The sequence below is a fragment of the Pseudomyrmex gracilis genome, unplaced genomic scaffold (assembly GCF_002006095.1).
Source record: "Pseudomyrmex gracilis isolate BER0280 unplaced genomic scaffold, ASM200609v1 scaffold_6, whole genome shotgun sequence".
Lineage (NCBI taxonomy): Eukaryota > Metazoa > Arthropoda > Insecta > Hymenoptera > Formicidae > Pseudomyrmex > Pseudomyrmex gracilis.
In genome coordinates, this window is record NW_018020590.1 from 717,804 (window position 1) to 739,201 (window position 21,398).

A 21,398-nucleotide genomic window follows, 5' to 3' on the forward strand; every position below is an offset into this window, starting at 1 on the left:
TCTCTCTCTCTCTCTCTCTCTCTCTCTCTCTCTCTCTCTTTCTCCGTCGGCATCTCGTTCTGTCTTGCTCACCTCCTTCTCCTACTTCATATCGAAGGTATGTAGGCTGTGCCACATCCTTACCCGGAAACCGTTACCTCGCTTGGCTTTACACTTAATGGAGCTCGCTATACCGTTGTTCCCCATACACGAATTTCCTTCGGCTTCTCCTCGTCCTTCTCCGCCTCGTCGCTATCGAACGCAGCTTCTGACACCCCGTAAACGATTTTTTTTTCTTTCCCCCTCTTCTTTCATAAATATTAAAATACCAAAGGAGTACCGACACTCGATGACGCTTAAATAACAATCTCGTGTGTACGTATACGTTTTTATGTATACGTGCTCGTCATTCGCAAGTGAAATTTGTTTACGACGATCCCGGATCGGAAAAATAAGCCGCGCTTTTACGCGCCGCGCATGCGAATGCGTGCGATATGCGTGAGGCGAGAGTGACCTGCGAGTTTCTGCGTCACCCGGTATCTTTTCCCTTTTTTTTCTCTTCCTTCTCTCTCGTATATGCGCGCGCGCGCGCACACACGCGCACGCGTCGCGATACAATTGTGCGACGTTTCTGCTACGATGAACGTTCTTTCAACATAATAATTTCGCTACTTTTCTTAATGAACGTTGAGACTTGACTCGTATGCGACTCGTAGCTCTTTCCCTTCTTCCACCTCGGACGGCTCTGACATCGAGGTTCTCAGATGGTCGACTTTTATCGCAGTCGACTTTCCTTCCGATTACACGCCAGCTTCCATTCGCTCGAGAGGAATGTCAGGAAGACGAGCGTGATGCAAATGCATTTCGCAAAGCAAATCGCACTTCGTATATACATCGCTCATAAATAAACCACCGTTCTCCGCAGATAACGATCGTTTCTCTTATTGGAGAAACGATCGAGCTTTGCGCGTGTTCAGAAATCAGTGGTCAGCGATTGACAGAATGTCAAGTGGCGACCACGAATGTAAGAGAGCCAATGAAAATCTCGGATTATTCATGACGGGGAAAACGACCGATCGATCGATCGCGACGGCGGAAACAGGTTGCTTCTTTATCATAAACGAACGCATATGAGAAAATGGCAACACATACACACACACACACACGTTTGGCGATTGACGTAACGCGCCGATAAAGTATAACGCGCCGCTCGCGTGTTCTATGCTATCGCAATTAACTGTCGATGCGTGTCTTTTCTCTTTCTCTCTTTCTGTAACTCTCTCGTTTTCGTATTGCGCCCGTCTGCAAAATGCACATTCTCGACGATCGATAACTTAATTGCGTTGCTTTTCGCGTTTATCGCGAAACAAATTCCAAAGTCACGACGAAGTATTGCGTGTGAACTTTCATTTTAATTTGAAGGTGACGAGCAATTTTTTTGGAAGAAATCCGTTTTGCACTGTCTGTTCGAGGAAACAGAAAGATCTTCGCGGAACGAAGAAAAACGAAGTCCGACTCGTGACACGTGCGTGCAATTAAAGCAAATTTGATGCGCGCGAATTAATGCGCGGCGCATGTTCGCGCTAATTGCAAATTCAACGCGATCTACGGAGCGAAACGTGCGCGCGCTCTCTCCGTCTTCTTCTCATATCCGCCTGTTTTTTTTTTTTTTTTTTTTAAGGGGAAAGAGAAGGAGAACATAATTATTCTCGTGTATCCATTTTATTCCGCAAAGGGGGAAATTCTCCGGGGCAAACGCTCTGGAGAATGGAAAACGCGATGGAGCTTCGACGGAGCATTAAATAACACCCTCGCTCTTTTTCTCCTCTTTTTGTTCTCTCTTTCTTACGCCTTTTATTTATTTTATACTCATTTTTTATATTTTCTTTACGTTCGTTTATTATTTTTGTTTCGATTTTGATTTTTGTTTCTTCTTCTATGTTGCATTTGAAGAGACGCTCCCAGGACGCTTAACAAATAAAGTATGTTATCTTATTTTATTTACGTGTTTTTTTTAAATATGTCGTCTCAATAACGACGACGACGACGACGACGACGATGATGATCACAACGATGACGACAGCGATATCGACTACGACGTCAACGACGACAATCGACTTCACCGCAAACAGTACCACATTGTAGAAGTGGGCCGAGAATTATTTATACGTCGGTCGACACAGCTGATCGTCCTCTTACCTTTTCTCGCTTCATCAGTATTTTTGTGTCGAGCGAGAGCGCGACGACGGGAATATGCGCGAACGAGTGAAACAGAGAAAAACGGAGATAGAAACGCGAACAGAGTTGTTCTTTCTCGGTCCTCCGACGCACCGGAACGAAAAACCGAGTAGTCGATCCGGCGCTCGCCCGAAATAGAGATGCGGACGACGAAAATAAACCCGCACGGCCGCGGCCTGCGACGACAAAGCGCCCCGATACTTTTTCGTCGACAATGCGTCATCGCTTTTCCATCCCCGCAAACATCCGATTGCCCCTGAATTGCCGTCGATATATAAATATATAAATATATAAGACACATTTCCTCAAAAGACGGATGTACATCTCTGATTTTCATTTGATCGCAATTAATCGACGATTGCCTAAGCAACACATTTTTGTGAAATCTCGCGGGATTCTTATGTAAGTAGCTCTGCAATTTTTAGAAATCGCGCGCACGTCTCTGAAATTTCCGACATGTAACTTTCCCGAAAACGGCGGGAGGAGAAAGCCGCCAATCTCGCGGAGGAACGTGATGTCATCGTGTTGCTCGATTGATTATCGGCTCGCGTCACGTTCAATTCGATTGGCGATTACGGGGCGCGAATTTCTCGAATAACGGACGCGACGCGCGGGCGCGTCACAGGGCGGAATCTCGGGAAGCGGAAAGCGCGAGACCAGCCTCCCCCCTTGAGGCGGGGAAAAGGGTTGCAATATCGACGACCGGTGACGTCACGAGACGCCTGGCTGGTGGGTGTAATGCGCAGGGTTGTGTCTTCTCTCCCTGATACAAACTCTCGCTACACCTCCCTACTTCAAACCACCACCACCTTCCTACGTCGTTCCTTCGTGAGCTTCTTTCTCACGCAAAACCCGATGGATTCTTCGCGGAACGCGACGCGCGAATCATCTCGCAGGCTGATGTTTGTTTTGACAGACCGGTGACGTGTGTGGAAGATGTCGAGGTGATGTCTCTCACGCGATTTCGAGGTCTGTCGCTTTAAACTTGACAATATATCCCGCAATATACGGTTTTTGTAATCAGATGGGAGAAGATAAGAGACACGGAGAATCGAGTAACGGGGAAACAATTATTCGCCCGACTCCCAGGCTTGACTCTCATCAATCACGCGCGCGAATACATAATTTGACGTCGCCCAAACGGTATAACTTTCCCAAGTAACTCCCGACGCAACTCGCAGTTTCCCAAGATTCGGTAACAGTTTATCTTCGGTTCATCGTTCGAGCTATTGGTGAAGAGAGAGAGAGAGAGAGAGACTACTTGTTTAGTCGGGTGCTACGGTTAAACGGGTGTTGCAACGAAGCGCAACATTGTTACGAGCACTCGCGCCGCGTTGCAGAAACACTTTACCGTGCCTCTTTTAGAGTCATTTAAATCTGATACGTTTATAAATAGCTCGGCTTTCAAACGCGGCGCCTCCGACTACGCGGCGTGAGGAAATAACACTCCATACGCGAGTGTTTACTTCCTTACGCGGTGAGAGACGAAGAAAAACGCGATAAAATGCGATCTAAAGAGATGACGATTAAACTTACAAAGATAGAAAAGTAACAAGATATTATTCGGCGCGAAGGTTTATACACGGGAGAGAAGGCGGGGAATTTTTATCTCTCGACCATTTCCGCTGTTACGGTTTGTCGATAAAGCAGACTGCTGCTGCTGTCTCTCGAATTTTCGAGATAAAGCGGGCAGCTAGAAATTGTTGCTCCCGGTATCGCCGAATGACTATTTCAGTTACTTGGCTCCCGGCCTTGTTCGATCCCAAGAGCGCGCGTGTATCTGTTTTTCATCAAAACCGAATTCCGCAATGCTCCGCGAACGAGGTTGGAGAATCCCGTCATTTGCTAGCGCCATTATAGTCGTCTCTCATCTATGCGAGCGCGAGAGAGCGGCGCGGCATAAAAGACCGAGGCATCAAGGAATGTCGCACGACGGCAGCTCTCTCGCGCGAGAGACTCTGTTACGAAAACGCCAACTATCGCGCGCACTCGCTCGTGATAGGGAAGAAGAGCGAGGAATCCCACACAGAGTATTTCTTTGGCGTAATCGGCGTCTCCGCAAGCGCGTTGTTTTATAACGCATAATGACGCGTTTCAAGACCAGTAGGTCGCGTCCACAGTGAAGTCGTGAACGAACGCCCGCTTCTTCTCTCGCGGGCAGCACGGTTCATCGAGCATGGGTTCTCGTATAATCGCCAGGAGAAGAAAGGTGGAATAAGAAGGAGCAAACGAGGACGGAGAAGAGAGAAAAGCATCTTCTCTCTCCCCCGGTTTCACGCATGGTCTATGGAAAATCGCGTGTTTATATTCGTAAACAGCAACTCCGTTGTTATCTTGCTTCTCGTGCTCGTCTCGCGGTTCGTTCTCCTCTTTGTCGTCGTCCTCCGCCTTCTTCGGCGCAATCTTTTCTCGTAAACAAGTCTAAGCGACTCTCGACGAGAGTCGTCCGCGCTGCCGCCGCCTCTATCGCTATGTAGGTTGTAGGTTACTATCGCAACGCTTCCTCGACCTGTCTTTAAGAAGGTCGTTTACAACGTAACCCGAACCCACTTCACGGTTCGTCTCGTCTGTCGTACCTTTCGCGTATCTTCTTTCTCCGTCTCCTCTTTTAAACCCTTCAAACCGCATCAGCCGCCCCGCCTTTATTACGACCTTGTTGTCGCTCATTGATACTTGATTTTCACTTTGATTGGCGATCGAGAAAACTTACTGGCTCAGCACGCGTCTGAAAAATGATCGCGCTGTCAGTGGATAAGAAGCGAAACTTTTTTTCGCAAGAAGCAGAATTCGGGCCGATAACGACCAAATCCGAAATTTCGCTTGAATATATAAATTTTATGTGTATAATTTATTAAAAATTATATGCACAGTCGACTGTACGATTCGCGCGAGAAAGCATAAATGAACTCTCATTCTTTCATTTTCGAAGCGCATAGAGTACAAAATTGATCATTCTCTCTCTCTCTCTCTCTCGTCATGACGTGCTTTCGTCCAATGAGCGTTATGCGATTTTTTATTCGCGCACGTATACTTGCGAGTATATACGCGAGTCTCGTCGCGTGGAAATATACCACTTTCGCGAATCCTCCGCGGTAATTCACGTAGACTTTAAGGAGATACGCGACATCGCATTGTGTACGTCCGCATAATGCGCTTCTCAACGCGGCTGGTTTCTTTCTTCGTTGTGTGCGGATTTTATATTGTTCACGCGCACGTTGTAAGTATATGCGTGTGCAAGTATTCCAGGCGCAAGCGCTCTTTAACCTCGACGAGGCGCCTTCTCGGTTTGTCCAGAGATGCCAGTTCGTGGACTTAGTAAGCATTCAGCATCAAGTGGAGGGGATACGCACACAGGCGACAGCCGTGTCCGTGTGGTTGGTCAACCATTGGCCGAAGCGCCGAGCGCACACGGACACGGTTGTCGCCTGTGTGCGTATCCCCTCCACTTGATGCTGAATGCTTACTAAGTCCACGAACTGGCATCTCTGGGTTTGTCTCCAAGGAGCCTCGCGTGTACGATGCCGCCTATATACACTGTAAGCCTCGCCGAAGCGGAGAGAGCCTCTTCGCGATGCACGCGTGTGTGTATGTACATAGACGACATGCGGCCTGCAAACGAGACGCGGAATGGGGAACCACGTGATCGGAGTCCCGCGGTATATAAGGTAGCGCGCGAGCCGCTAGAATCAGCCACTCGACGACTGGCTCCGGAGCGCGAAAGCGCTCCGTGCTCTTCTCTCCCGAGTTCGGGGACAGAGAGAAAGACGGAAGAACGCGAGAGAACTTATCGCGTTGCGCCGCGACGGTGCATAACGCAAGGAGAGAGAACAAACGGCCTGAAAGTGAAAGAGAGAAAGAGATAAAAGAGTGGAGGACGCGCATTGACCGCGCGCCAGGTCAGGAGCACGCCAAGAAGAGAAGGAGAAAGCTTTCTCTCTCTCTCTCTCTTTCTCTCTGTATGTGTGGTCGATGACGACTTTGGAAAAGTCATGTCGGCTGTTTGCCCTAGGACGGCGAAATTCGATAGCCACTACAGCTGAGATATGACGTGTACGGACACTCGATGTAGACGCAATGATGTCATAGCCGTCATTCTCCTTCCGCACCTTCTGCTCTTCTTTCATGCACATATCATTGGTCGGAGATGGGCGGGGAGGCATTGCTCTCTCGACTGAGATGGGAAAAACGGAAAATTCTCAGCGCGAGGATCATATCTAGCACGCGCGATATGTATCACGCTACGTAACGCGCATAAACACAAGGAGGAACGTCTAAATATCTAGGAGAAACGTCTGAAAAAGGCAAGCTAACCTTGCGGAATATGTGTAACTCCAAAAGCAGCAAGATCATGCTACGTGATCTTATCCTACGCGCGCGCCTTGTGCCCGTGTACTACTTTTGGTCTTCAAGGTCTCTCTCCCTTCCCGAGCAATGGCTGACTGAGAATCTCGATACTTTTGTTTATCCGAGAGTGTCGCACGAACAAGATCTATCTATCTCCCTCTCTCTTTTTCTGTTTCTCTCTCAATCCGGCAACGTCATCACGGAAAAGCGCGTGACGACCCAGTGACCTGTGCGGATTTCCAGCGACGCAGAATCGATCGTCGGACGACTCGTTGGCCGATATCGGCTCTTTAACTGGTCGAGTCGAGAATGTCCTGGCACGCGCGCCAAGAGACCCCGCTCTCATCGTTCTGTTGCCAATAAACAAATAATAAAGCGGATATTTCGAGAAGCTCGCTCGCGGCCGCGTTTCCTGGATCGTCACTGACGTAAAGCGATTAGCAAGAAAATCCAAGTATGTAATCAGGAATGTGGAAAAGACGTTATGCATCATCATGTTTGTGTTAGCGTGTGCGTCAGTTACCGATGAGCATCGATAACCTTTCGGGAAACACGCAGGAACGACGAATGCTTCCAATGTAACTGCTAACTCAGCGTAGAACTTATGAAAAAAACCACTCTAGAGTTTTTTTTCTCGCAATCAAATCGTCGAAAAGAAATAATTTTTCTCGTGTAGAAATTTATTCGTTCGTTAAATTCTTTGAATAAATTCTCGACAGTGTTGGTCGACGACGTTTTGTTACATTTCCGAAAGCGGTTCGAGTTATCTTGATCGATGATAACAAGAGTGTTTATAAAAATATTTTTTTGTACGTGTCGGCAATCCAGTCGAAGATACAAAACGTTCGAGCGAACGAGACGCGATCGGACGGATTTCACGATCGCGTCTCGCCGAGTAGACGGCTAATAAAAGACGTTGCGCAACCGTTGGAGGTTGTTGCGTGGTGGATAATAATAAGAACGAACACCGACGACGGAATAGTCGTCCGGGAGACGAGAGAGAAAGAGAGAGAGAGAGAGAGAAAAGAGGAGAGACGATATAGGGCAGGCGGGGAGGAAAGAGACAACACACAAAGGCAGGATTGCGTATATTTATTGCGACGGACTTAACCGTACGCGGGCAATACGCGGACTCAATAATTCGTCGCGCATGAATTGCCGCGCGAATCGCGTTGCGTCGTCGCGCGTTTGTCATTGGGCAGCGCAATGAAGAAAATCAGGAATAAACCGCGGAGAAACTCGGTGCCTTGAGATCTCGCTTCAAAAAATCGTGAGGATCAAATATTGCAAGGGAATTACAGAGGAAGAAAAACTTAAATCTCGAGCAATAATTTATTTACGTAAATTTGAAAAATTTTATATTATATGATAATTATGTTAAGAACATTAATTGAGATTAAAGTGCGTTTGGACCGTGAGAATCGAAGGATTCGGCTGGGATTTTCGCGTGGGTGGTCACTGAATTCGTCAGGATCGTCTTTATTGACGACGATGGGTAAAATGATCGTCGTCGAAAACAAAAAAAAAAGAGAAAGAGAGAGGAAGAAAGAGGATGCAAGACTGCATAAAGGAGTGAGACGCATTGAAGACGAGTCAGCTTCTGCATCGGCGGTCGTTAGTCGTGATAGATGGCAACCTGTATCCACCGCGTCGGAGTTCACCGCCGCGTTCGCCTGCGAGAAATCCGATCGTAACTACTTCCGGCTCTCGGGCCGATGCCTTCCGCGGAACGCCGTGAAAACGGAAATTCACTTTCTTTGCCTCGGCTGTGCGCACCGCGGCATGTGTCTCTCTTTTTTTTCTTTTCTCTCTTTCTCGAATAACTAACTTCCCCCCTTCTCCCCACCACCCTCTGCAACCTGTGCACACGCACGTGTTTCCCCGTGACGCATCAACTCGTTTCGCAAAGCCGTCCTCGAGATCTGATCTCTCTCGTGAGAGAGACAGCTGTGTCTCTCTTGAATTTTCGAAAGCGGTCATGGTCGCTTTAATCTCGCGTTTATTCTGTTTTCTTTATCGTCACCTGAATTATCGGACTCGGTTGTTTGCGATATGGCGAGAACTTTTATTACAAAAAAAAAAAACGTAATTTGGATTTCTGTGCAATCGGCGTGTGCGCTTCTTCGGCACGTGTTATTCTTTTTTTGTTTTTATCAATTCCATTTATATTTGTTGTTACTCGTGTGTACGTATTTCAGCTTTCCAATAACTCACAGAGATTTCTTTTGCAGTTGCTTTTACCTTTTTTTTTCTTTTTAATTTTATTTCTATACACCTGTGTGCGATTTATTTGATCTCGCGCGATATTTCGCAATTATAGAATTTTTTTTTAGATTTGCCGGTGATTAATGGATTTTGTAACGAGCTGCAAAGAGCGCGGAGTGTGCGCAGGCCTTTCCTTCGTGCATTTACTTCTTCCCTGTCAACGTCGCGCTCGGCTTGGCAAACGTAGCGACAGGCAGGGGCCTCCGAAGGACGCGCGCCCGCGTATATACACACACACTCGCACTAATGCACCTCGCGCACGCTTGATTTGCACTCGCGCACACGCTCTCAAAAGAGCCATTGAACGTGTTGTAAAGAGACGCTGAGCGTGACGACGAAGAAGCCGCGGTAATACACACACACACACACACACATGCACGCACGCTCGATTCCTCGATTTATCCCCGGGCGAATCTTATCACGTGTTTGTTTGAGCAATTGACGTGTTTTCACGACTTATGCACTGGTTGGTTTTAATTCCGAGAACCCGGGATTTTAATAAGCTTACCGCGCGCATCCTCGGTGAATTTCATTTAGCGCCGCCGTATATAAGCAAATCAAGTTTGGTTTCTTTTTTTTTTTTTTTGTTTTTTTCAATATGCACATTACATCTGTCGGTATATCCGATGCTAAATGCGCGATAAGAATACGCGAGATTATATCGTGCACGAGTAATGATTTAACGACGTCCGGCGAGCGGCTCGGTTTCTGGTTTGTGACATTTAAAACGCAGTTTTTATCTCTCGTCTCTTTATTCGTAACGAGCGAATGCGTAGCCTTGAGTTCTAAATCCGGTTTCGAGTCGGAATCCGTCGTTTCGAGTTTAGAGCTGTTCGCGTCCTGTTTTCACTGCGCCAAAAGAATCGATCGAATTTTCCGTCGAGCCGAGTTACGGGAACGTCGTCGCGACGAGGATTTCTTTTTTTTTCTTTTTTTGGCAAAAAGGCGAGTTTTGTTGTTGAATGTCTCTCTTGAAAATCCGGCAAATCTTCGGCGCGCTTTCACGTTCTCTCGAGAAGAGATAAAGAGAGAGAGAGAGAGAGAGAGAGATTTGTCGGGAAAATACCGACAATGTTGTGCTAAACTTAGTCTCGAAGGAAAAATATTTTGTCGGAAAAATATGCACGCGACGTGCGTATCGTCTACATGAATAAGCGGGGAGGAAGGCACTCGAGAAGCCTCACGTTGATTTAGAATTGTAGGCGACGAAGGAAAATGCAGACACGCCTCCGCTTCGCGAGCCATGCATTTTCCGTGGATGTCTCATCGAAAATTATTCTACTGCCAAGACTCGTGCGGGACTCAACGCGCTCGACATGTCGAGATATTCAAAATTTGAAGATAAATATTTTTTTTTTACGTTCTTTTACACGTTCGATTAAATTTGAATGTACATAAATTGTTTAAGTCTCGAAAAGTCACACGATGTGTTATTTTGTGTCTGCACGCGGAACAATCGCGTGCGATATTTTCGTTTAAAAAGCGTCGCAAATGGGGTCAACACACTTGCAAACCTGGAAATCTGTCAAAGAGTTGTTTGTTTTACGAGCTTATTTATTCCGCGAGAATCATCTGTCGGGCGAATGCACGTTGTCTCGAACGTAATGGAAAACCGTGGAGCTTTCCTTATCAGCGGCGATAATAATATCGTTTGAGCGGGTTTCCAACCGCTCGACGTTGTTGCCTGGATGTCGTTGGATGCAGAAGTAAATTGAACGGCGATTTCTCGCAACGAGTGTTATCGGCGATAGAGCGGGAGAGGATGCGCGCGACGGGAGACGAATTAAGAAGCTCGGTCTGAGAATCCTCTTTGCTATCTTGACTGCAACAAGAAAACAACATATTTTGGCTGAGATCCTGATAAGAAAAGATATCTTGTTTTCGACACGCGCGTTCCTACACATACGTCGTCCGTGCGCGCGTGTGCGTCTGACAACATGCTATTTGCTCGCGCAGCCGCTCGACAAAAATGTGAGTTGTTGATAATTTACATGCACGCGCGCGAGTTCACACGATACGCACACGCACGCACGCACGCATGATCGCCGAGCGAGACACACGCACATACGAAGTTCGAATGATACACATAACACGAGGAGTGTGACGCAAATACACCTACGAGTCCATCTGACGGCTCGCACGCGCATACAACACACGCGAAGTAAAATACAAACATGCGCGCGCACATGCATGTACAACAATGTGTATATTACCAGTCGAATTAAAAAGCCTGAAATCGAAACATTTGATATTACAGTCTCTGGTTGAGAGAATGAGAGAGATTTAACCTCAACTTCGGACTACATAATCATATCGCTTCTCTAGAAAGAGCTACTGTGATGTTATCACAGGTGCATCGGTTCTTCCTCGTAAATAGAGAAAAAATTGGTTTTTGTTCAATCTCTTGTTGCGCTTTATTTTCTCTCGCCGGGTTTTCCTCGCTTCTTTTAAAAAAAATCTCGCAAGCGCGTCGTTAGTTGATCGTTAAATTTGCCATCCGCAGTCCTATCGCTGTCGCGGATGTAAAAGGTTATCGTATATTTTTATATACTTCGCTTTCAATATGCGAATGAAGTTTTTCTTTACCTCTCTATTGATGATTTATTTTGACAATGACGTTTGGCCTCGCGTAGCTTGTGAAAAACTTACCTGATAGCAATGTACATGTATTTAATTAACGACTTGCCGTTAATGTTTCTTACTTTAATTTATGAATTTTTTTCTTCCGCATGTCAAAAAATCAAAAAAACGTATTAATTTTTTTTTCATACGTTTTTATGTTTTATATCGGTTTTTATTTTTTCTTTATATTTTTAAGATTTTTCTGTCTAAAAAAAACTCGCAGGCGTTCGCGTTACAAGGCCGACGACAAAATAATACGTAAAAAAGCTCACCGAGTCGAATTAACACAAAGTGTCTTCTTCAGACTGGCGCGTTGAGTCGTCACTCGAAAAGTCATCGATATATATACATAATTTTTTTTTTTTGTCTATTATTACACCTCTTATCTCCTGCTTTTTATCATGTCGCCGCGGTAATGCACTTAATTTGCATCGATGAGAGTGAAAGAGAGCGAGAGAGAGGAGGACGCGCCTCTTGCTTTGTGGTTTCCCTCTAATTAAGCGACGCATCTTTCTTTTCCACGTAACAACGTAACCGACCCGTTCACGACGTAATTATGTCGTATATTTAATTAACAACTTAAACTCGTTGAGCGAGCGGAGGAAGGTAGACACGTTACTTCCGACTTATTTTTGTTTGCGCATTGTATTTTTCTGTCGGCTCTGCGCACCGACAATATTATTTCTATATAATGTGTTTTTAATTATCGCCATCGAGTTTCACATGGATTTCTGGTAACATGTGTGTTTTGTTTTTTTAATAAAAAAAAAAAACGCCATGTTTATCGTCTTAAACCACAAGTGTTGAACACAAAGGAAAAACGGTCGCGAGATAAGATTAAAACTGCTCGGCGATTTCGAGCAATAACTTACGATTTCCGGCCATTTGTTTTTAACCATCGCGAGCGTTATCGGCTATCGTCGTCGCGCCCGGCTCGACGTTATCTTTCCGTAGCGAAGCGTTACCTCCCGTTGCGACAATTTTGCGCTGTTTATTAGATTCGAGTCAACAGGTAGCCAAGCGTGGCGTATCGTTTGATTTCGGCGAAGAGATTACTGGAACGTCTTATCGATACGCGAAGGTTCGCGCGCTCGAGAGATCGCTGCCCGTATCGGATAAGATTCCCGAACAAAGGTGTCCTTTGCATAAACGGTACCTGAGTAGTATGAGAAACGCGTTATATGTGTGTGCATAAGAAAACTCGTGCCGCTTCGATGCCACGCGCGATAAGGTTTCTGCGATTCTATCTCGACATTATCGAGAGTGAATGCACGTCCAGCGAAAGATTATCACGAATATTTTCGTGTACATTTCCTTCGTATTATACTTGTTGAGATAAATATCTATGCTATAATTACATTAATAATAATTACACATGATTTTACTTATGGACTAATTATGTATTAATAAACGTGCGGCGATTTCCATTGATTTGTTTAATTTTATTGTCGAGAATATCGACACGTTCAAGCAAGATTGTTCGCTGATATCGCGAAGCTCGTAATATACTCATTACAGAAAAACTATCGGTGTAATACTCGTTCGATTTTTAGGCGCGTCTATCGCATTAAAAAAAAAATGTAAAATTAAATAATCATTGACGGCAACTTATTCAGAGATCGCTACTCGTCGGTTTCTTAAGCGATAAAAGTTTGTCGACTTGCATTATCGTCGCATTTTGTTTTTCGTAAACGATCTTTCCTCCCATAGCTGCAAGTGTGTAATTCAAATGTGTCACGTAACTATACGACGATAGTCCCCACGATGTATGTATAACATATATATGTGTTATACACACACATCGTCTTCTCATTAATGTAATCGCGCTTTAATGTTTCCTGCTTTTGTCGTTTGATTTCAATTTAAACAGATCGTGGAACATGCGTTGTTCACGTGAGATGTTAAATTTATTTGTCCTCCGAGGCAAACAAGTTAACAAAAAAAAACTGTAAGAGTGTCGTAAAACTTCTCATTTCTTCGAATAAATTCAGAAACACTTAATGATCAGTGTTTCCATCAAGATTGTTTTTCTATTCTAATTTCTCCGACAATTTGAAAAATATTTGAGATTGAAAGTTAATAGTTCACAAGACAGAAATACGCCAAAAATGCGAATGAGACGCGACTCTCGTGCGAAATCTTGGCCTCCGACGAGAGCTCCAAATTTGGGTGACTCGCGATTGGAATCGGCAACCTACTGACACACTAATCGACAGCGTGTCGTCGTCACGTACGCAGTCGGTTGTCACGTGGATATTAACTATAAAAACAGCTATGTAACATATATGTTTTCCATTCAGTGTAAAGATTCTTCCAGTATGTCATGATGATTTCGCGATTTTTATGTTAAAGAGGATTCACGCGAACGGAGACACTCGGTTGATGAATTTTGACATTGAGAATATTTATTGATTCGCCGCGTGATTTCATCCGCGCGGATTCGATCGTTCTAACGATCACAAAGGGTCAATGAGCAGAAGGAGGAAAGTTACTAACATGGGTACGGGAGGCACACAATGAGGATGCGCACGAGTCATCGAGGATTTCGTGCAACGACTTCGCGCGCGCGTGATTCACCCCGCCTCTTCGGTGAGCGAAGAAGTATGTCGCTATAAATATAATGCATTTCTGAGTCATCGGTTCGCGCGCGGATGTGCCACCGGTGGTCGGTGGTTGGCTCAATGGCATTTGAAATCGCGCCGACCTTTCACGCTTTTTCGCGCGACACAAACTTGCGCGTCATAAGGACGTCGATTTCAACGAGAGAACACCGACCGGGTGGTTTCGTTCCGTTCGAATTCACCGGAATGTGGAAGACTTCGATCGATTGATTAGCGGCATGCGAGCTTCGGGTTTCTCTTTCGGATTAACCGAATTCTCGTCGATACGATGATGAATGTGCAGATATTGAGAAACAGTAAAAGTCGAAACCGCGTGTAACGGTAATTTACTTTCTTTTTTTTTCGAGAACACGAAAGTAATATCGACGTGGATTTAAGAAGTTAAATTAGAAGCTTAGAAAAATTATACTTTATCGCCTAACGCTCTTGCTTGTTCAGATTTCAACGAAATTACGTGTAAAACGTAATTGTATACACATCCTGTATCTTTTGTGGAAAAAACAATTAGCGGGAAAAACTTGTTGCGAGCGAAGATAGATAATCGCTATTGTCGCACACATGCGCCGCATGCACACACACACACGATGATACACATGTACACACGTGGCATAATACATGCAAATAAATAATAAGCAATTCTCTAATCCTTTTCTTACGAGTCGCAACTGATAACCGCGCGCGTTATTGCTTATATTAGCGGCGTAATATTATTCAAGATCTTACATTTTATGACTGGCGACGTGCCTGCACGACCAAGAGATGTCACACACGTGAGCGTCACAAACATATCCGATTAATTAGTATTCAACATTAAACGCTGTTTATGCGCGTGTCGCGTTGAAAAACGGGACTCAAATACACGCATGCTTGTGATAATATCTACGATCGCTAAACCGACATCACGTTTCTCTGTTTACAACTAGTGCAAAATAATTTTAGCATAAAAGAACAAAATATTCCAAGGGGTTTTGTGACGTTCTGTAAATTTTTTTAATAATTTTGCTCACCTTTTCAAGTCGTTCGAATTTTTCGTGCAAATTGAGAGAAGTTTAGTGTCTCGAAGAAACGCGTAAAAATATGCGTTTTCCACGTGTATTTTTAGGCGACGTAACCGAACGTTTTCACTCGACAGAGCGAGCACCGACCGAAGGCTGCGGGGAACTTTCTAACCCAATTCCGCGCATTATTTGCAACGCCGTATTAGGCAATTACCAGCTGATACTGGGTCTAGGTCCTTCTCAGACGAAGAATACTAAGTCGCTCGCACTTCGCAGTCGACTTCGCGTTTTGTTTAGTCGTCGCATGTGACGCAACGGACTCGTTGTTCGCTGCTACGAAACAAAAAAAAAGGTAGATCCTGGAAACTCGCGTGTAATCGTCGATTCCAGAAATCGAGAAAACAAAAGTAGAACAAACTTTCTAAAGAATCTCGTCAAAAGTGAGTTTCCGTGGATTCTAGAAAATCCTTTCTTTTCACGTACACGACATTCTCTTCTTCTCCGACAAACAAACAAAGCGAGGTTAAAAGTGTTATTTTTAGTTTCTCTCTTCGCGTTAAAATCTGTAAGAGACAAACGATTTTTATTTCTCACAATAAAAGTTTTGCTTACAAACTCATCGAGAAATGAAACACAGTTGATCTATAAATGTCACAGGTCCGAAAAATAAGACACGTCATCTTTAAATAACCAATTGCTAGAAATGAGAATAAATGCGCTCTACGGGAATGTAGTCCACTCCCGACTTCCGAGTTGGAAATATTTCACGAGGCGGCAAATGAAAGGTCAACCTCGCCCGCCGGGAAAAGATTGCGCGAGAGAGTGTTTTTCCGTAAACCGCAACGTTCTTATTTTTGCGACGATTTGTATTAGTTTGGAGGCAATATCGTTGATTAATTTTTTAGCGACGCCAATTTCGCAATCTCGCCTCGACGCGCGTTCTTCCATTCGTGACCGAGAGAACGAGCGAGAGAGCCTTGGACGTTCTCCGACTTACGTAACTCCTAACCCAAAAGACTTCACGAAGCAGCAGTGGCAGCAGATAGACGCACTTTGCGTTGATGTCGTTATTTATTGTCGTTATCGGATGATTTATTTAAGAATCTGAAACTGAGAAGTCGAAAACGAGATTTCCGAATAACGAGGGTAAAGATCTCTTCGCGTGGCGTATCTTTCCTCAACAAATCGCCATAAATCACGCGCTACATTGGCATAACGACGTTCGTCGACGCGTAACAAACAGGCTCTTTCACAAAAGCTCGTTTCTGAAAAACAAGCGTGAAGCCGGAGAATACGACTTAAGTACGCAATGTGTTTCGAACATTTCGGCGAAGAAGCAAATTGTCAATCATCATTTTGAATAGTTAATCAAAATATGAGTCAATCCTTCTACGAACAAATATATTGTCAAGGGAAATCTTTCTCTCTTTCTCTTTCTCCGCGAGAAACTTGTTTTCCCGGACTTCACGGAGGCGTGTTCTTCGTCAAGTATTGACGCTTCGTAAAACATCCGCGGAAACGTTTAAGCGAGCTATTTCGTTGCCCGCAATCCGCCGCCGTTTTCTCCGCCGTGGTTGCTCGGGAAAGAGGAGGTTTTATTCGCACGTTTATATTCTTGCCGACGCGAAATATAAACGCGAGGCGCGCGCGTGTAAAACGTCGAATTTAAGCAGCGGCCAATTATTACGCGATGTAACAACATAATACCCCGGCGAAAACTTCGTTATAAAGTCTAGTCTCTTCACAATGATTTTTTTTTTTTCCCGCTTCTTTTTCGCGCTACCGGGTTTCGCAACACGACGCGCGCGGCTTTCACTTAACGCGGCTTAATTCGTTAAACTTTCGAGACTCTAATATATCTCCCTTCCCTCCCTCCCTCCCTCGTCGACGATAGAATTTCATCGTGCGTAATCGCTCTGTCTTGAAAAATGAAATACTCGGAGTAATTACAGGGGAGGTGGAGGAAAGATGGAATCACACGGAGATCGAGCCGAACCGTGACTCGGCGAAATTTCGCGCGACCGTTCGCGGATCGTGTAATTTTCGAAGAAACCGGTAAAAGCCGTGGGCGAAAAAATTACATTTTGCCGATTTAATTGTTTTTTGTTTTCTTTTTTGCTCTCCGATTCTCCGTGTTTCGTTTCAAAAATGCGGCGATTGCCACATGCTGGGGGCGCGCTTTGTTCGAGCGTTGCGCGCGCGTTTTCGCGACGATTCGTCGGCGCGAAACCGGCGCAATGTTACTTTCACTTAGCGCGATTTATTTTCTGCGCCGTCGATGCGCGTGCGAATCGAATGTGCCTACCGTTCGCGGTCGGTGAAGTTAATTAACTACGTCACACACTTGTAACCCGCGCGCATGTGTGTGCGCGCGTCGAAGAAACGAGCGGAGGAAGATGGTTGGTGGCGGTGCAAGAAGCAGGAGATGGTCGGGATAGAGAGAAAAGAGAAACAAAAATAACGACGGTGAGGTCACCGGTCGGTTCGGTTTTATCGGGGCGCGCGATTATACGACGCGTCTCTCTTTTTCTCGTTTTTCCGCGGATAGATGGACGGACGGACGGACGGACGAACAAACGAACGAACGAAGGGGGCAACCTATGCGACAGCGTTGACGACCTTGTGCCAGATGGAGCCTCCTCATCCTGAGCCCAGGGACAGTCGGTCTCTCGGATGCGCCGCTTATCTCTTTCGTCTCGTTTCTGTTCCACCATCGAGCGCGAAGCGATATATACGCGTCTGCGGTGAAAAAAAGTACCGCTCGTGTTTTCTCGTGCTTGAATTTTATTTCGGCGTTTTTAAAGCGTTTTGTGTTTCTAACGCAGATCAACAATCTCGTTAAAATCACCATTCTCGTTTTCCTTGATCTCTATCTGCGAAGAAGGAAACGCGCGCTTTAAAATTTCCGTTTGTTTGTTTCTCCTTTTGTGTTAGAATAGAATTTTATGCGTTTTCGAAAGGTATTTTCTTTGTAAATAGAAAAATACATTTGACACAACAATATCGACAGTGAACCAAACTGTAAAAAAAAACATCTGAAAACCAGAAAATTTCGATCAACAACATGATAAAATCACACAAAAATTGTAAGCAAACCGCACGAGACTCTCTCGTTAGACAGATAAACATCTGACAATCGTACGTGCGAGTCTCATTTTTACGCGGCTTAAGGTCTCGGGTCGTCACGCGTGTCCACCGTGATAAGTGGTAGGGTAGGTCGTATCATGTGTGTGTGTGTGTGTGTGCACGCATCGGCTGATCCGTTTTTCCAACTCGTCACGAATTCGCGCTTGCGCGCACGCGCACATCTCTCACCTACATTACGTGGTCACTTTTTTTTCTTTGCGATACACCGGTCATACAGTTGACACCGGTCGTCCAGTGAAAGTTGCCCTCCTGGCGTTCGATCGAGGATCGATCGCCGTCTTCAGGACTGGCCGATCGTTCGTTCTTCCCTCACAACGACAGTCTGAAGAAAATTCTAATGAATATGTAATTAGCTAGCTTTCGACAAGGAGAAAAAAAGAAAGGAAATTAAATGTCGGGAGTGAACTATAATAAAAATGTTTTTAACGGGGATTTCTTAATCAAGATAAATCGCTCTATAAAATACAATCCGTAATAAAGTTTTTTTTGGTTTCAAATGCAAAGCGGAGAGGATTCTTCTCCGTGATGAAAGAACTTTCAGTATCTTTGCTTTGCAAAGCGTATATCGCGACGCGTCTTCTTCGAGAAATCGTCTCGAAGATATCTCTTTCTCTCAAATGCTTGTTCGGAATAAAAACGCGCGCCACTCCATCTTTCTCCGATGACGTATGCTTGGTTATTATTGACACGCATGCCAGTCGTCAAGTTCGGCCTCCGCGATGTGTGACGCGCGCGCATTTACGTATGTTCAATTTTTCAAAGAATTCTAAAACAGCGCATATCATCGTCAGACGTTCATAAAAAAAAAAAAAAAAAAAAAGAAATAAACTTATCACACGCACGAAATCCGTCATACTTGGATAGCCTTGAGATCGACCCTCTTGTTTTTCTCCCACACATGTAAATGTGCATGGTAACAATAAGTTGCTGTGCACAAAAATGAGTTTTTGTTTCCATAAATTAATGACTTATCTTGTTTCACGATTTCGGTTGATTGATGATGAGATAAAACGGTCGCGAGGCGCGATGAAAATAATAATAAATCGGGATTAGAGAATATTCCGCTCGACGGCGTGTGAATTGAAGGAGATAAGCCTCATTAGCAAATTCACCGCACTCGCGTCAGCGATACGCGACCCGTCAACGCGCCGGATGTGTTATTGCTTGTAATTTTGATCGCTCCTTTTTTTTCGTCGTTCTTCACCCTCAGGAATATCGCAAAATGTTTCAATTCTGTCACTGTCTTTTTCAGCCGCTCTCTCTCTATTTCACACACACATACAAATTATTACATAATTATTACATAAATATTATGTCTTACATTATTACATAATTATTACATAAATATTATGTCTTACATTATTACATAATTATTACATGATAAGTTACCATAATTAATAATATTTTGCTACAAAGAGTGATTTAAACACATTTACTTACAATAGGAAGGAAGTAACGAAATATGATCGATTTTATCACGTAGCGAATTGTTCTGGCATACTTTGCGTTCACGAATGAATAAATGTATCTCTACACGTGAAGTATTTTATTTGCATTCCCACAAATGAAACGAACGATAACTTTACTGGTAATAAATTAGGAACGTATCTGAATTACTGACTCGGTCACATTTGTGCTGTCGCGCGGTACATCGTTTTGTCTTGTTGTTACTTCGATACGAGACGACGATAAAAAACAAAAACAATCGAGCGAATCGGATGGGATAATTATGTCTGAGAAAAATATCGATGAATAATTTTCATCCTAAGCGATTATACATACTTAAACGCAAATAAAACGTTTTGCGAGAACTTAATTGAACGGATGGATAAGAAGAGAAGATGTTTCTTCACACAGCGGTTATTTTTACTGCTTGTAATAATCCAACGAGATATGCGACTTATCGGTGGCTGACACGCGGGAATGTCGCGAATGCGCAACGAGCGCGCGCGACGGCGACGCGATTACCGTTCCTTCGCTTTTGCAGCTATAGCTCAGCTGTTTGCCGCGGCCTTAAGGGACCGAAATAATCGCAACCTGGCAAGCGCGAGTAGGTGGGCGGCGTGCTATCTGTACCATTTCGTACGCGGAAAGCCGCACCCCGAAATAGATCGCCGGTGGTTAAAGTTATCTCTCTCTCTCTCTGTCTCGGCACTTGTTTAAATTGCGAAAAATGCAACTCGATATCTGATGATAACGGAGAGCGGGAGAGAGAGAGAGAGAGAAAATCTGACACGTGATACCGTGCGTGTTACATTGTGATTGCCATCGTTTCGTCACGCCTCACACACGCGGGACGCAACTGGATCATTTAATAAGCGCGCGATCCTTTCCCCCTGTTTGCTCAACGACAATACGTCTGACAATTCCGAGAAACGTTTTAAACAATAAACTTCGATTCCCTGCGGATTCCCCCGTCGTCGAGAGAAGAGTCGGGTTTTCCCCGCTCTTCGATTGCTTGTTTTACTTTTTTGTGATCTTTTCAATTAGATCTCGACAAATGGAACTTCCGCGAAAGTAATCTCGCTTTTTAAACGGAACGTGTGTCGCAGTTAATTTCTTTTTATTTACAAATTTAATATATTTATAAAATTAAGTGTAACTTAATTTAGTACTTTTACACATGTAACTTTCTGTTGCTCTTTTAAAAGGATGTTAATGTCAAAAGAAGAGCATTCAAAACTGTTTATGTGCGTGATGTTCACATCAGTGTTGAATTAATTAGAAAGAATACGAAACGAGTTTTATATAAGATATACACGAGGAATCTTCAATCTTCTTAAAAAAAAAAAAAAAAATTTGTAAGACCGCTAATCTCCGGAGTATGCACATGTATATTGAGGCGGAGTAAAGAATAATTTCTTGCGAAACAACTTTGTCCGGGATCTTCGTGCGATCTCGATTCTCCCATGTGTCCATGCGTCGTCGTGAGAATCCGAACCAGCTGGCGGTTTCTGTGCGCGGCGGCACAGTAGTGCACGGCCCCGCTCACAATAGGTAGATCGGGCCACGAATCTCTCTCGTCGTCTCGCAGCGAGACGAGAAGAGAGAAGCTAGAGGTATACGTGACGAGATATCCCCGCAGTCGAGAGTAACCAGACAGACACAAAACCGGCCGTCCTTCCGCGCGCTCAGTGAAATTTAAATGAGCGTTCGCTCGCCCGCTCGCTCGCTCCCTTCACAA

The 21,398-nt window shown here is 44.6% G+C and overlaps 1 protein-coding gene across 1 annotated transcript in view; it reads left to right on the forward strand.

Annotated features, from left to right (window-relative positions):
* Positions 1–21,398, forward strand: part of LOC109859001 (RNA polymerase II elongation factor Ell) — a 70,952-nt gene that overhangs the window by 41,286 nt on the left and 8,268 nt on the right. The window lies entirely within an intron of this gene.